We start from the raw sequence: 14,702 nt of genomic DNA on the forward strand, positions 1-14,702 counted from the left end.
CTGACTCATTTGCAATAATTCACTGTTATCCTTATTTTTTTGGAATGCCACTTGTCCTGGGCTTGGCTAGTGGGAGCTCCTTCTGGTGGCTCCGTGTCCTTGTGTGACGTGCTCCTGTCATTTTTTATTTTAAGCAGTTTCTTACTTTCTAACACAATAAGATGTTTCAAACTGACAAAGATTCTCTCCTTGACCAAACTCTACTCAGGCCCTTTTGAGAACTTTTTCAACTAGACCTTGACTTTGGGACTGCTGGGTTTGTCTCTGTGTTGTCCAATTTTAGCAAGAATTTTTTTAAGTCAGTTTAGCCCGAATCCACCATTCTCCATATCTGGTCATGCTAGATATCTAATCAGGTTTCTCATTCCCCACGATCCCCCAGGAGATGTCAGCTCACCCTGCCTGCCTTCAGCAAGCATCCTGCCCAGCCGGTTTAGCTAGACTCTCCCCTGGCCTCCATTGTTGCCCTTCAGTAATTTTCCATCCAGTGACTCTCATCCTGCCCCTTGGCTATAAATTCTCACTTTTTCATGTATTCAGAATGGAGGCCAGTTCTGTACTGGGGTCTCTTTTACCCTATTGCAATAGTTTTTCTGAATAAACATGTTTTTACCATTTTAACTAACTGCCATCTATGGTTTCTCTTTGACAAAACTCATCTATTTTCCCCACCCTCTCTCAGGGTTCTGTCTTTTTTAAGCCTAAAACAAGGCAACTGACCTCCATCTATCCAACTTACTTTAATGCTATAAAGAGTGTGTTCTTTACTACGTATCTGGGGTTCTGAATGGAAGTCTACTGGTCAAATAGGACTCCTTGGTAGCAAGAGACAGAAAACCTGACTTGAATGAGCATGAGAAAAACATCCATTAATTGGTCAAAAGAAGCCAAGGGAGAGTTGAACAATGAACCCCTGGGAGGGGAGGGATGCATCTGGCCCCAGGGACTGCTGACAACCAGGATGCAGATGCTGCCAGGAAGTCTCCCAGAGCCTCACCTTTGCTTCTCCCAGTGGGCCACTGCAGCCCTGAGCCGTGTCCCTCAATGGCAGGACATGGCATGACACCCCTGCTGAGTTTCTACCACCAGGGAATTCCTGTTCAAAAAACAGGGAAGAAACTTTGAATTTTCTGGCTTGGACAAGGTTTCCAATCCTGGATTAATCAAGAGGGCCATGGATGCAAGCTCATAAGAAAGGACAGACCTGGCCAAATGGAAGAATGAGAGGAGGAGGGCCAGGGAGCACCGAGCAGAAAATCGTGTGCCTGTTTGTCACAAACATGATGGTTGCTGACTCCTGCTCACTATTCTCAGGTGTCAAAAGGGAGTTACTTTTTTTCTTCTAAGTGACATTGGATGGTAAAGTTCCCAACAACTACAAAACCATATGATGTTCCTGACAAAGTTACATGGGTAATAGCAGTGAAGTATTGAGAATGTCAACCAACACCACCTCCTTGTCTCATATTTACTTCTCTGCACTGTGGCATTATGTATGTTGTGTAAATACTGAAAAAGCCATCAGGAGAGACAGGCACTTGGAGATCAGTTCTAACTCTCTGTGACTTTGGGCAACTGGCTCAGCCTCTTGGACATGTGTCAGCAGTGGTGAATCCTCATGGGTCTGCAGCAACCTCAGTTCTTGCCTCCTCAGAAAAAAGAATTTGACTGAGGAGGCAGAAGGCAGAAGGAAAGACAGAGTCCGAGGCAAGTTTTAGAGCAGGAGTGGAAATTTATTAAAAAGCTTTAGAGCAGGAATAAAGGAGGTAAAATACCCTTGGAAGAGAGCCAAGCAGGCGACATGAGAGATCAAGGGTACTGTTTGACATTTGACTTGGGGTTTTATATGTTGGCATGCTTCTGGGGTCTTGTGTCCCTTCTCCGTGATTCTTTGCTTGGGGGAGGCTGTCCACATGCACAGTGGCCTGCCAGCACGTGGGAGGGCCACATGGGCAGTGTGTTTACTGGAGTTGTGTGCATGCTCACTTTGAGGCGTTCTTCCCCTCCAGTTGAATGTTCCTAGAGGTCTTAGACCAGTCAAACACCACCATTTTGCCTCTTAATGTGCAAGCTTGAGCCCACTTGCCCAACTCTTGAGATCTTATCAGGAAGCTGCCGATCACCAGCTTCAGCTGTTTTCTATCTATTGGGAGACTGCCTTTCCCTGGTGCTGGCTGTGAGCAATTATTATTCTAGAGAGACAGTGTAACAACTGCCTGAGCATCACCAGATGGTGGCCTGATATTCCTGGGGGAAGGGAGGGGCCTCTCCTGCCCTGGTCATCTCCACCAGACTACCCACTGCAACACTTGGGCTAGCTTGAAAGTCCCTCGCTGCTCTAACATCCCATGATCGCATGGTCTGTGTTCAAGGAGGCTCATTATTTTGACAGCTTTGGCCTTGCTTTGTGTAGCGCTCAGCCAACCCATGACTGTTGGTGACCACAGATGGACACAGAACCGAGTCATGGACCAGCCTCCTTCCCTCCCTATTACCTAATTCCCAACTCCCTTCTGGCAGCCTTTGACATTCTTCTGGTTTGGAATCCATCCGTGGGTCCTGTTTCATCCATCAAATTCCAAATTAGGTTCATCTATTGCCATAACAACAAGTGGACAGCATGAGGCTGCCGGCCTTTTCTACCCCAAAGTGACAGCCACTGTGCTCATCATCCGGGAACAGCCTCGCCACACAAAGCCACCCATGTTTGCAGACCTCATCATCACCGCCATGGTGGTCAGAACAGCAGCCACTCCCACCACTCACTGGGAGGAGCTCCATGAGGCTAGGGCCTCCACCAGGATTACAGGACCTGCAGAAAGACATTTGGAAGTGGGTGCTGAGTTACAGAGAGGGTTAGGTGACTTGTGTTTTGACTCTATTATGAATGTGTCATGTTTCTAGGAGTATGAACATGCCTGGAAAGTGGAGTTGAGACTAAACTATTGGTTCCACCATAAGGGATGGGATTAGTGGTTCCTGGGCCCTGCCAGCAACGCAGCTGTATAGACAAGCCACGGTGACCTAATCTCCCCAAGTATGAGCTGGCCCCTCCAGCTGTGACGGGGGAGTTCTAGCTGGAGGGTGTGAGATAGATTTGAGTGGAGTGGGAAAGTCTGTGAGTGCCTGTGGATGAGAGAGGAGAAAGGGGATGGCTGTAATAAAGAGAAAGAAATACACCCATGATTATAGAGGGAGACCATGTGGGCAGGTGGTGAGTATTCCTGTGCTCAGCAAAAAGGAAAAAGGCAATGGAGAAGATATGGGCACCAAACAAATTAAGAAGAAGGCAATGCCCATGGGAGAAGAAAAGACCAGCAAAAAAGGGGACGGACCACTCTCGTCCAAAGGAAGTGAGTCATGTTCCATTTGCAGAAAAGTGGCTAATAAAAAAAGTTGGTAAAATCAGTAAGTTTTAAACTACTTGGTTATTTTCAAAAAAAGGATTAAGGATTAGGGAGATGTTGAGTCCTCATTTTGAGCAGATTTTCCCTGGTGCTGAGCGTGGTCAGGCTCACATCTTCCCCCACATGCTTCCTTGAGGAGGCATTCTTGTACGTATTTCTTCCATTCACCTTGTTAATTTCCAGCATATTATTCCAATTGTAGTTAAATCATTCATCGTGTAATTAGCTGATGGTCTAATTTTACTCTCTCTCTTCCTTTTCTCCTTCCCTCCTGCCATCCTATCTCTTTTGGATAGATTTACAGGTGAACAACAACTGAAAGTGAAGAAATTTCAACAACTCTTTGGTTTATTTTAACCAAACTTTTTCTAAGTATGTTTAGATAGTTAAAAAATCAATAAGGAATTATTGAAAGCGTGTTTTTCCAGGCCTTTTGAGCTTAAAAATTAAAGACAATATCCCAAGGAAAGGATGCAACTAAATTTTTTAGACAATAAACTTCAAATACTCATATTTCATGTATTTCTTCATATCAAAATGAAACTGAACATTTAAACTAGAATGATAGAGCATGTAAATTCAATTACTTAGCTATCACTCATTCTACGAATACAACATATAAGTGACTCAATCAAAAGTGGATATTTTTAAAATATGTAGAACAAATTATAATTTCTGAAAGGCTCAAATTAACCAGTATAGAATGTTCAAAATGTGGTCCAAAAGCTGGATACCAACTCTTATAAAATTAGCATATTTTATACAAATGGATTAATCCAGCAGATAATACAAGATCCGTGTGTACTCCTGTGAATTCAACTTCCTTCTGTGTCTTTGAGTCAATATTGTAGCCATAGCATTGTTGATCGAGATACATAAAAGTCCCAGTGATTTTGCCTGGATGTGTGGCTGTCTGTCACCTTTCCCTGCACATCCTGTGTGAGTCCCTCTATATATAGAGAGGGGAAGTCTATGTGTGTGTGTGTGTGTGTGTGTGTGTGTGAGCTGGACTTGGCAAGGTTTATTTGGAAGGGCACAGAGTCTATCCCCCCACCCCCGCCCTGGTCCTGAGAGTGCACTGGAGGGAAAGGGGTGGATTTCAAGGAACTTTCTTGATGCATTGGATGCTCTTGGGGAATGGCTGCAGGCCCAGCCAGAGCTGCAGTAAGAGGATAGCATGGCACACATGCTGGGCAGCAGAGTTGCAGGATGTGGAGGGGTATGTGTTCCAGGAGAGCTCCATGAGCCCCAGCACCAGAAACCTGAGCAGGTGTGTGAGCCAGTGTGCAGTCCTGGCCCACAGGAGGTAGGGCAGTGTGTGGAAATACCAGACATAGAACTGGTAGTGGAGGGGGGTGGCTGAAGCAGATGCCAATGAAGTTAGAGGTGAAGAGGGTAGAAACGATCTGGTTGGGTATGAAGGGGTGGGGTGGAACCTTCCTTTTGGAGGGATCCTTCCTCAGTGACAAGATACATTCCCCCATCCTGTGCCACCCGTAGAGGGTAAACAGCAAGAGCAAGGTGAGGTGGGTGGCCAGCAGGGCCAGATGGAAGGCATGGTGCAGGCAGAGAGCCCCTGGGAGGAAGCGCCGGTTCACTGTCCAGCAGAACAGAAACTGGCGGCCAAGGTCAAAGGAGCGAGACAGGTAGCCAGTGGGCTTCTCCAGCAGGAAGGGCAGCCCCAGCACCACCTGAAGGCCAACACAAATGCCCAGCTTGCGGAAGGCCCCATGGCAGCCAAACTGTGTGAGAAGAAGAAACAGTAACCCAGGGGCGAAGAGCAGCACATTCATCTTCACAGAGGCTGTCAGGCTGGAACACCAGCAGCCCCAGCCCCAGCCCCAGCACTGGACTAGCAGGAGGCTGGTACTAAGGGCATTGGGTCATAGAAGAGCCACAGCACAAAGGTGGAGTGAACACAGTAAGAGGCGTGGCACATGAAAAATAAGACGAAGGGAGGTACCTTGTAGGTCTGGAGGTAGATCAAGAAGACGAACAGCACGGTGGCCAGGTAGAGCACAGCAAAGATGTTCTGGGCGTGTGAAAGTCAGTGCCTCGGCCAGGGGCATAGAATAGCCCCATAAAGATGGACACAAAACCAGCTGGGTACACAAGTGGCCCACTGTCATAGGCCACTGTCATCCCGCAGTTGGGTCTAGTCATAGGTATTGCCGATGATGCCTTCCACCTGGGCCATGTAGGCCTTCTGGTCGATCTCTGTGTCTTTCACTAATTTTCAGACTTTGTAATAGGAGTCGTTCAGGTACCTGTAGAGGAACTGGCACAGGATGTGCAGGGAAAGGAGAAAGACAGCCACACATCCAGGTGAGCCAGGTGTGAGAAAACATGGGCAGGGCCAGGCGTGGTAATCCCAGCACTTTGGGAGGCCGAGGCAAGTGAATCACCTGAGGTCAGGAGTTCGAGACCAACCTGAGCAACATGGTAAAACTCCATCTCTACTAAAAATACAAAAATTAGCCAGGTGTGGTGGCGGGTGCCTGTAATCCCAGCTACTTGGGAGGCTGAGGAAGGAGAATTGCTTGAACCTGAGAGGTGGATGTTGTAGTGAGCTGAGATGGTGCCACTGCACTCAGTGAGCTGAGATTGCACCACTGCACTACAGCCTGGGTGAGAGAGCAAGACTCCATCTCAAAAAAAAAGAAAAGAAAGAAAGAAAGAGAACATGGGCAGATGCAGTACAGATTTGACTCAAAAGCAACTTGTTTCAGAGGGTCAAATTGATCTATGCACCCTTCTAAAGCACTCAAATGGTTAAGAATGTCACCAGACAAATCTCAGAGTAAAAACCAAAGCCCAGAAAGACTGCTCCAAAAAGAGACTCATCATCAAGAACTTCTAGGTCAATTACACATTTTAAGGTCACCAAAGCAGGAATATCACTAAGGTGAATTTTTTCTTCAGTGCCTGCTAAACAATGACAATACTCAGATCAGGAAAGTAAATGAACTTATTGGGACTGATTTTAAATTATTTCAGTTGCCTGAATGAGCACTATATTCATTTTCATCATTGTCCCACCCCAGGCTTCTGGTAAAGCCCTAGTGTTTCAACTACTTTACAAACAGTCTTAAAAAGCAAGTGGATTCTCATTTCACACTCAAGTGAATCAGCTTTTACTTTGAGTTTCCATAATGACAAAGTAAGTCTTTGATATGCTTTGGCTATGTCTCCACTCAAATCTCATCATGAATTATAGCTTCTGTAATCCCCACATGTTGTGGGAGGGACTCGGTGGGAGGTAACTGAATCCTGGGGGTGGATTTTTCCCATGCTGTTCTCATGATAATGAATAAGTCTCACGAGATCTGATGGTTTTATAAAGGGAAGTTCCCCTGAAAGCACTCTCTTGCCTGTTGCCATGCAAGATGTGCCTTTGCTTCTCCTTTGCCTTCCACCGTGATTGTGATGCCTCCCCAGCCATGTGGAACTGCAAGTCCATTAAACCTCTTTTTCTTTATAAATTACACAGTCTTGGGTATTTATTCATAGCAGTATGAAAATGGACTAATACAGCCTTAATGAAAATTGCCCTTTGAGTATAAAAATTACAGGGCCAGAGCAAATCTTTCCAAAGCAAGCATCTTGGATTCTGTCTACAAGTTGTGATTAACCCACCTGGGACAAGAAGAATGTGTGTTTTCAAATGGCCACCGATCTGTTGCAATAAATAGTATTTTCAAAAGTAAGGGATGCGGGAGTAGAGCAGTAGCATTTAGTCAACTTAATTTATTAACACACTTAGTGTGTACTCTAAATGTACCCTGAATGCAGGTTCCTGAGGTGCCAGTCTTTTGAGATGTGTTGGACCTGAGAAAGGGGTCAGGGGTAGTGGGTGCTTAGGGCCACCAGGTGCTTTGAGCCATGGCAGAGCTCAACAGTCATCCTTGTTTTCCTAACACACAGTCTGTGGAGGCTGCTGCCCTTGTGAAGCTGTCCCGACCATCCTCCAGTAAAGCCACAAGCCCAGGAGGGAAGAAGTCCAACAGATATGGGAGATGTAGGAGAAATATATGGAGAAAAACATGGACTACTTCTATTTCAATAAAACTTCTTTGAGCATCTGAGCATCTTTTGTCACTACACTTTTGTCCCCTTGTGAATTTGGTGCTGGTACATAAATCTGCTTCCATGAATATTTCCTAAGTTGACCTTCTGCTAGAACTTGAATTTCAAGCTGGGAATGCAGGGCTAAGGAATACCTGTCATGCTGTGGATGGCCCAGGCAGAAGGACAGGGCCCACCTAACTGTAGAACCCATATCTCCTGGCCACCAAATGTGCCAACTTTGAAATGAAATAAAAACCAATAATCTCTTCTGTCCGTTTTAGTTGTGAAAGGAAAATAAAATCTTTGCACCCCAAACTCATTATGCCAAGGAGACAGTTAAGCTTGGGAACTAAGTCATGCAAAAAAGAAAAAGAAAAGAAAAGAAGAAAACTTGCCTTCCTTTTTGTTCCCATACAGATGGCTGCAATGACAGAAGGCCACATATCTCCCCAGGTGGCCTCCCTCACAAATTGCTTACATGGAAATTTTGTATGGGCTCCCAAATATTTCAGAATACATATCCCCCTTATAACCCATAACCCTAAAGCAGAGTTCTATGGAATCTCACCTGACAGTGTAAAGTAGTAGCTTATCTTCACAGGCATGGGACAAAAACAAGACTAGAATGCTGCCTCCCTCTGCCCACCCTGAAAAAAATGTACATTTGACTTCTTCCTCTACTCTGTGTTTACCTTATCCTGTATAAAATGCAGATTTACTGAATGCAGATTTACCAGTGCAGATTTACAAATGCATAATTAACTGTTTCTTTACCGCCTCTTTTCACATGTAAAATGTGGATTCAGCCAGTGCTAATCAAAGCCTCCCTAGAATGTAACACTCCACTCATTGTCGACCTTCCTCCCCTTCTTTTCTTCCTTCCCTTGCTGCTCACTCTTTGCCTTTTAAATACGGAAGTCCTCAAAACCTTCTTTGGAAAAAGCCCTGACCACAAATCCTATTGTGACTTGTGTCTCTTTCTCCTGGACACATCCTCAACCTTGGCAAAAATAAACCTCTAAATTGATTCAGATCTGATTCAGATACTTTTTGGTTTACATAGTCCTCTCAGTAAAGGTAATACATTGTTTTCCTGGTTAAATTTGCAAAAACCAGGACAATCCAAGGCTTTTCATTGGACACACGTGGTGAAAATCCAGCGTGCCAGGCTGAGGTCAGTGCTATGCGGAGGTAGTGGGAGTTATCACAAACCTCTGCTTTCTCCTGAGCAACCCAGAAGTGCAGAAGGAGTTTTTGCAAGACATACACAGATTCTTACCTACATGTACTTGAGCTGTTTTCTCTAGTTTAACTGCCCTGATAACTTGCCTCATAGGTGAACTTTTACAAAGTAAAAAGGCAGGCTTAAGGAAACAAAAAGATAAAACTGCTTGTCCAGAATAAGATCAATCTGAAACTGGATTCTATTCAATTGCCATTACTAATTCAAAGAACCACTGGAATCTAAAACTGAAATATCTCCACGCCTCTGTTTCTCTCCCTTGCTCTCCCATACCAAAGTATGGGGTCTTAAAAAGGAAGCCAAATTCAACAGGGACAGATATTTTAGAAGAAAAACTCATTTTATTTAAAACTTCATTTTATTAAACTAAAGGTATTTGTCTCTAGTTGATCTGATGACTCAAAGGTTTCATGTTGGCCTCCTCTGAGGGCTTTGGAAAGCCTCGCATGCCCACAGAGGATGCAGCTGATAAAACAGAGACGGCCAGAGACAGTCACTTATCCCAACATCAATGGGTGCTTTCAGTTGATTCAGATGTAATTGAAATGCCCCATTTGCATTGAGTTCGCCAGTGCAGGAAAACACAGAAAAGAAGTGTCGGCCTTGCCCCGGGTTATAAACAATGTCCGGGTTTTTCACGAATTACATCTTATGACTGTTTCTAAATTTGAGAAAATAAATTGTCTAGCCACCAATGTGTGCAGATCTCATTTCATCTTCATTCAATATCCACTCAGCAGACAGAAGGTAAAAACCAAATGAACAGATCACCAGACTCCATCCAGAAGAGAAGACATTCCTGCCAGGGCATAGTCCACATAGTCCCCACCCCATCCCCTCATAGCAGCAAAAGTGTGCTTTAAAACAGCAGATTTCTCTGGCAGCTGTGTGTTTGTAATCACCAAAAGAAATATGTCCCCCACAATAAGCTCAAAACCATCACATACGTATAGAACGATTAGGTGCAGATGTTGATTCTTGTACAAATATTTTACTATGGATTCAATTATTAAACTTTTGCCATACTTAATCACATAAACTATGCTTGAAGAATATATACGCCTCTTTTCAACACAGCAAATGCTGGGTAATGCTTGGATTAGAGGAGGGATAGGACCATGTGCCACTGTATATTGGGGGAAAATTCATTTTCTTCCTAAAATGACCCCATAGTGTGATACGAGAATGACTGGAGTCATTTTATTAAAATGTTTAGTGTGAAATAAGGCAAAACTTTTAGAGACACACACACACACACACACCATGCTAACATCCATGCCTTTAATTATTACAATTAATTAGTAGAGTAGTTTTTACTTAGAAGGCCTTAGTTGACAGATTTGTTTGTGGTAGAGCATCTCCCCCTCTATGGAGCTAGAAATATCATTGTAAATGTGGCGGTTAACAACATCTCTATCTGCTGCTAAGAAAGTGTTGACACAGATGTTTGGCTAATCATTTATAGCAAATAGCTATTCCCATAAAGGCTAAGATTAGTCGGAATTGGCATGCACTTCTTTCTTCTGTGAGTCTCATTTGATTATGGATGATGTTTTGTTAGAGTGTATCCATGCAACCTCATAAATGATGTAAAACCCAAGAAAAACACAGACTCTGTGCCAAAACTGAATTAAATACACATCAGAAAAATGTGAGCTTGATTCAGGTTCAGGTACCATGAAATTTGCCTTGGTCTATTGTTGTTAAAACCTTCAGGAAAACTATAAAAAGCAAGCTTGACATTAATATCAATTTAAAGTTGGCGTGGCTGCCAACAGTAATTCCACATGAAGCTCAGTTGGCTGCATCGTCTCCAGCACAACATATGGTGGCAGCAATTGCAGCCTCCAAAAGCTGTGAAAAATGGCCCACACAGAATGGGCAAGGAAAAGCCGTCTTATCTGTGTAGATGTGCTGCCACTGTCAGCATTTTTCTAATGATGAGCACAGACCCATCTGGGAGTTGGATGTGGAGGTAGTTGTTCCTCCCACTTGTGCTCTGGGTGAGCAGTTTCAGAGTCTCTTATCGGTGCCATACTCCCTTTCTCCTTCCATCAACTGACCCCAAGAGGTCTATTCAGCATGCCACCTCTCTTCTCTCCTTTGCCACCCCCTCCTCACACAGATTCTGGGAGATACAAGTAGAACTACCCGTAGTATTACTTCTGGAGCCTCTCAAGGAATCTGGAAGTCCTCTATCTTATTTCTCTACTATCCACAGTCCCAGTAATGGGGCTTAGGAGAACAAGGGCAATACCAAAGGCCAGTCAAGCACCAGGGCCTCCAAGAACCAGGAAAGCATCTGTTCATTTGTGACTTGAAACATCATGTATTCGTATGGCATGTGCCTGCTACTGGGAAAGGTTCTACCAGGTGTTGGGGGAGAAGGGAGAGGGACAAAGACCTGGATGTGAAATGGTTGCATAAACTTTACCTGCTTGCCTGCTCACTAGGGAACTGAATGATAGACACCAGAAAGCAAAGTCACAAAGGGAAAGCAGTAGAGGGTGTGAAGAGTTGAAACTCTTGAGTATCAGGTGGGCTGATAACCATTTACCCTGACAAGGAAATAACTGACATCAGGTGAGTTGAAGAGAATGCCAAGTTAGCTTCTCCCAGGGGAGGAGGCTAGGCCATTAACATTGTGAGTGCACAGGACACCCAAGTTTGTGGAGGAATCCTGTTCTAAAGCTGAAACCATTACTTATCACAGGAGTGTCTCATGTCCAGAAACCTAAGACTCTGACTCCCTTCTTGAGAGTTTTTATTTGTATGAAAATACAGCGTCCCCTTCAAAATTCATACTGAAACTTAATCTCCATTGTGGTGGAAGTAGAAGGTGGAGCCTTTTAGGAGGTAATTAAGAGGGCTCCACCCTCATGAATGGATTAGTGCCTTATCAAAGGGCTGAAGAGAATGAGCTTAAGACTCTTTTTGCCTTTCTGTCCCTTCTACCAAGTGAGGACAGAGCGTTTTTCCCCTCCTGAGGATTCAGCAACAAAGCCCATCTTGGAAGCAGAGACTGGGCCCTCATCAGACACCAAACCTTGATCTTAGACTTCCCAGACCCTAAAGCAATGACAAAATAAATTTCTGTTCTTTATATATTAACCACATGGACTAAGTCCAGCAGCTCACACAATCTTACTCCATCGCTATCTCCCAAATGCAAGTTAAGCTGCTGCATGCCATGTAACTTAGCCCAGTACTCCCCAGCACTTTTCTGTTATAAACTTCTATATATGTCAATCTCAACTATGAACAAAAGAGGCATGCTTTTTATTTTAAGCAAAATCTGTAGGGAAGAGAGTAGAGAAGAATGGGCAAGCAAACACAAAATCACACTCAGACCTTTACATCTTGTGCTGAATGCTTTTTACATGTATTTACTTTCAAGATACTTAATAGGATCAGCTTCTAATCTCCTACACTCTTCATTACCTGGTAACTCCTGGTCCTGCTTGAAGACTTGGCTCAGAAGTCAGCAACTGCAGGCCTCTTTGGCCTCTGGGCATCCTTAGCACCCATTCATACATCTACTAGGGACTAATTAGATGGTGTTGACTCACCTTTCCTTTCCCAGTGGATTGAAGTTCTTAAGAGAGGGTAACAATGCCTTTAGCAACATTGTATGGCAGCTCTGTGCAATGGAACTGATGGCAATGACAAAAACGTTGTACATCTGCACTTCCCAATTGGCAGCCACCGCCCACACGTGTGACTACGGAGCATTTGAAATGTGGATGATGTGTCTGAGGAACTGAGTCTTTTTTCATTATATTTCATGTTAATTCATTTAAATGTATATCTCAATCACTGCACGTGGCTAATGGCCCTCATATGGGACAGTGCAGCTCCCGAAGCTCCTGTACTGCTTGGAATAGGGAACCTGGCCCATTGTTAGCAAAATAAACTGACCTTAGGAGCTAAAACCTATCTTAGTTCTTGGCTTAAATGGTGAAACCTTCTGAAATATCAGGGAAGTTACTCATCTCTGTCTTTATTCATTTTCCACACATTTGACCAATCGCCCTGTGCCAGCCTGGCGGGACTGCTGTCTCACTAAACTCCCATTCCATGCAGCTAGGGCCTCTCTGCAGAACCGCATGTGAACAGAGACCTGTGCCTTGTGTGGGAAGATCTGGAGAGGAGGCTGTGTGCTCCAAGCAGGAGTCCAGTACCTGAAAATGCCCCTAAAGTCCTGGTAAGTGAAAAGGGGAGTCTGCTCTTGAAGGCAGCAGTGGAAGAGGTGGTCTGCAAAGAATGCAGGGCCCTACAGGCATCAGAACATTTGCATTCTACTTTAAGCACAGTGGGAAGCCATTGGAGGGCCCTGAGGAGGGCACAATGTGATGTTCCTGAGGGTTTAAACCCCCTCTTCTCGCAGTTGGGAGAACACTAGACACAGGTCGGGGGCAGGAAGGAGAGCAGCAAGGCAGGTGAGGGCCCCTCCCCGGTGGTCTGGGGGCAGAACTGGCCTGGCCAGAAGGAGGCAGGCAGAGGGACAGAGCCAATAGGATGTCTCCAGGTTGAGCTGGAGCACTGGGCACTCCAGACACAGATGTTTCCTGCAGTGAGGTCGGAGTGGGTGGCAGAGCTGCTTGCTGAGAAGTCCAAGATTTCAGGATTGCCAAGGTGGATGCAGGGAAGAAATGTTGGCGATCCCCAAGGGACATCTATGTGGGCATCTATGTGGGCATGTGGTAGGTGAAAGCAAGCAGGGAGACATCCAGAAGAGCTGACCTCAGCAGCCACCACTACCCTTTGCTCTGAGATGTAAAGCCTGTTAACACAAGAAGACACTGTGATGGGAGCAGACCAGTCACATGCCTCTTTCTGTCTCTCAAAGATTACAGGAGAAGGTCCGCCCAGTGACTGAGCTCGGATCCCAAAAGCTTGGCACAGGGCTGGTGACCTACTGGGGTGCGCAGGATGGCTGCGGCACTTTAAATCGCCCCGGAGCTCTATTTCCCATGAACTGAACCCTTAGATATAGTTGTTGAGAAGAACTGGGATGCCCCCCAGATTTTCTTAAATTTTATTTCTCACAGTGGACTCTCAGCAATGAGATAAATTTAGATTCCCAGTTAAGCAACGCACCATGGTAATTGTGCAAGTATGATGTTTTAAATTACACTTTTATTATCTTGCCTTTCTCTTCCAACTTCTAATTCTCCTTTCTCATCACTCTCTGGTTGTTCCTGATCTGTAACCCTTCCTCCTCACAGGACAGTCATTAAACAGCTCCGATCTCCAGTAAATGGTGGAAAGAATGAATGGGTTTGGCTTTAAGCACTCCTAAATAGACAGTTGGGAAGTGGTCGAAAATTGAAACCAGGCAGCTTAATGATATTAATATGGTCTGTTCGAGAAAATGAGCCTCAGCCCCTTGTCTCTGGGCTTGGCTTTGTCTATGACCTCAGAGCTCAGAGGGAACAGCTGGGAAGGGGAGGCTGTTGGTGACTGGCCACCCCCAGCAGAGGAAACCAAGCAGTGGGGCTTCTCTCTAGCCCCCAGGGTAGCTTCGCTCACCTCACGTGGAAACAGGAAATCCAGCTTCCTTGGGTCAGAATAGACAGCCGACGGTTCCCACAGAGACGAGGCTAGTGGAGGCTGAGCGGATAATCCCTCAGCATCTCTCCAGCACCTCTTTCCCAACTCTGCCTGAATATGGAGAGCTGCAACCAACTCACCCACACCCCAGGCAACCTGTTAGGGCTAATGTTTTTACTTGCTGGGATCTCACTGAAAACTTTACAAATGGAGGAAGTTTTACAAATCTGACATCAAGAATTCAGAAGGTGTGTCAGCTATAGCCTGGTGAATACAATGACCTGGTGCAAGGATGTGATATTCATATCCAAATGTCTCAGTGTGAGAATTTGCAGTTGGTCATTGCTTTTGATTTATCATTGGGGGCAAACAAAACGTGAATTATATTAACATCCTGTCAAGAATAGCAGTGCCATGATTGTTTGTCATTT

At 44.9% G+C, this 14,702-nt stretch overlaps 1 pseudogene; it reads right to left on the reverse strand.

Moving 5' to 3' along the window:
* Positions 1-4,506: 4,506 nt before the first annotated feature.
* Positions 4,507-14,702, reverse strand: part of LOC129036129 (dol-P-Man:Man(5)GlcNAc(2)-PP-Dol alpha-1,3-mannosyltransferase-like) — a 49,528-nt pseudogene continuing 39,332 nt past the window's right edge.

The sequence above is a fragment of the Pongo pygmaeus genome, chromosome 4, assembly GCF_028885625.2.
Source record: "Pongo pygmaeus isolate AG05252 chromosome 4, NHGRI_mPonPyg2-v2.0_pri, whole genome shotgun sequence".
Taxonomy (NCBI): domain Eukaryota; kingdom Metazoa; phylum Chordata; class Mammalia; order Primates; family Hominidae; genus Pongo; species Pongo pygmaeus.